Here is a 2,983-nt window from a genome sequence, read left to right as displayed (position 1 = left end):
GTGCGGGTGGGGGGGTGTGGCATCAGGAAGCGGGGGCAGTGCAGGGGGGCTCTGCCAGGAAACCACAGAGTCCCCACATCCCCAGCTACAGCTGGTGAGTGCAGGGCTTTTTTTTTAAAAAAAGTGCTGAGAGACTGGGGTTGGGCGGGGGATGGGGCCTGGCAGGGCAGCCATGGGGGCGTCTCCCATAGCTCCCCTGGCTGTGTTCAGCGCGGACTGTGCTGAGCAGACTCAGGTTCTGGCATGGGTCCCAGCCAGCAGTGGCTGCATGCTGTCATCCTGCATGCAGATCCAGGAACCTGCGACCCCCGGGAGGTCTGTATGGCTGTGCCAGACTCCTCCCAGGGGGTGTGGGCCCTCAGATCTGTGTGCAGGATGATAGCAGGCTGCTGTCCCTCCCCCAGAGTGCTGGGATTCGCAGGGACCTCAGGGGCAGCTCTCAGACACTGGCAAGCTACAGATGTCAATATCAGAGTAGTCCTTCCCCCCCTCTTCCTCCTCCCTCTTCTTAGTTTCTGTTTCCCTGCAAGCCTAGCTCTGAAACATCTGCAATGTTTTGGATGGTTTTGTTTTGTTTTGGAGCTGTTTCAGAGCCTTCTGTTCCAGTTTGGATTCAGTGTTTCAGGCCCTGAAATGGGCCGAAACACCTCCAAAATGAAATGGCTGCTGAAATTTCATGCAGCCCTACTAGACAGGTGACTAGATTATTCAAGATGAAAAAATCATTATCTACCTACTTGACTTTTTGGAGAAGATGAATGGCTGTTCTGTGAAGACTCTTAAGACCTGAAAGGATATGAAACCTGATAGCTCTACAGAGTAGAACAGGTTGTTTTACTCATTTTTTCTCATTCGCCTGTCATGGTTTCCTTCCCCTCTAGGCAGTAGAGAAAGGAACTCCGTTTTGCTCTCAGGACACTGGAATGTTGTGGTGGGGGAAAAAATGTAAACTGGTGCCAGCAATTTTTCTCTCAGTATATGCACCAAGTAGCCCTGACACTGAGGCAAGAAGAGTTGCTCCATGGGTGGTAAGATGAGCACCTATTTTGCCGTGAGCTATTCCTACTTGCCTCAAGGATACTGGTTTTTGTTGACAGGTTCTAACAGAACTTTGACTTCCCATTCAACAGAGCAAACACTAGTGCACGCATAAAGAAAACTCCATGTGATACTGTGGAAATGGGTTTAAAACTCACTCATCACTTCTAATTTCTCAGGCAGTGTGGCCCACTAGATCAGATTTCTAAACCTTATATACAGTTGCCTGGTTTTTAACAATATAATAGAAAGTTGATCAAAGTAATGGATTTTTTTTAATGGAGTAGGTATTGCGCTAAATCTTGGCTGTGACCTATGCAAACCCCAAAACTGTACTGGATAAGGAATTTCAGGGCACAACTCTTGGGGCCTATATACCACAGTCCATGACATTGATATCCTGTGGCTCTTTGTGAGAACAGGTCATGGTCCCCATATTTTTGGAGTTCTTTCTTTTCAATCCAACTGAAATCTCTATATACGCAATCCCATTTGAATTACTACTAACAGGTATCATCTATGTGTAATAATTCTGTGCTGAAACCCACAGCCACACTGTAGGAATTTGTATGTTTGGCACAGCCTGACTGCTATTTATAGCAACAACAAAAAAAGTACTCAGCCTACTTGGGTTGATTTAAGTGTAATTAATTTGGGAAACTAATTTCATATTCATAATTGCAAATGTTTGGTTCTATGAACTACACTCATCAAAACAAGGAATAGAAACCTTGTCTATCAAATAGATTCCTAAGTAGCTCATATTTTTAGTACTAGCAGTGGATTGCTAGTGGAGCACCTCTTGACCAAGAAGTTTTGGTGAATATATTTTGACCAGTCAACTGACATTTTCATGGAAAGTAATGTCTATGAAATTCCATAAATGAACTGGCAATTACAGGTTAGTCATCCAGGTCCAGTGAAAAAAAGTGATGGGATGTGATATGAACTGAAAAATATATGAAGATTCTCTATATTTATCCTGCAAACTCTTTGTTGTTGGTAGCTCCAAATGGCTTGCCTGCATTTCTGAGTTTATAGAATTAGTGCTTAAAACAAAATTAAAGGTAGGTCAAGAAAGACATTTTGGATCAGGGATCCGGGTTTATTCAAGGTAGTCTGTAGTATCTCTCTCAGCCTTTGCACTACTTAAAAACAAACAAACCAACAACCCTCCCGCCCCCTGCCCCACAAAACAGTGAAAAGTATCTTTTTCAGTTGTTTGATGCTATTATAGACTCAGATGCAAATTTCTAGAACAAAAGAGCTTTGGGCCTAGTTAGCATTTCTTAGGAATATCAGCAGCATAAACAAGAAACAGGGGAAATTGTATTTGAAAATATATGACAATTTCATATTTAATTATTGTTCTCAGGTGAGCACATCATACAAGAAGGCCACCCTTGGGTGTTATCTAAAGCTGACATTCCATCACGTATACACTTCTAATTAGAACCTACACAGACAATAAATTTTGTGTATAATTTTATTCTTTCAAAAAATCCCATTGCAAAATTATTGTAAGTGGTGATTAGAACAAGTGAGCTTAGTTGCTTTCACTTTTGCCCTGCTCTGTTCTAGAAAAAAATTAAAAGACCTCAGAAAAGTGATCCATTCCCAAAGAAATGCTTCTCTAGAGGCCTGAGGTATATCAGCTTCAGGAAGAAACTGCCCTTTTCCTGTCAGCACACCAATTAAACACAATCGACTCCACAATTTAAGGTGGGAAAAAACCTTTACAAAGCAGCTCAAAAAAAAAAAAAAGAGACAGAGATTCCTCCAACGTGTTCCATGTTCCCATGAGTAGAAACGAAGTCTCGTTACACCAGAGCAACTATGTAGGAATGAAGTATAAAAAAATAAGAGGGTTTTTAAAATATTGCCTGAATGACATTGTCAATTTTTCATCACAAGCATTGCTTTAAATAGTTCTAAAATGAGGGCG

Source organism: Alligator sinensis, unplaced genomic scaffold (assembly GCF_000455745.1).
Source record: "Alligator sinensis unplaced genomic scaffold, ASM45574v1 scaffold276_1, whole genome shotgun sequence".
Classification (NCBI taxonomy): Eukaryota; Metazoa; Chordata; order Crocodylia; family Alligatoridae; genus Alligator; species Alligator sinensis.
This window is presented reverse-complemented; position numbering follows the sequence as displayed.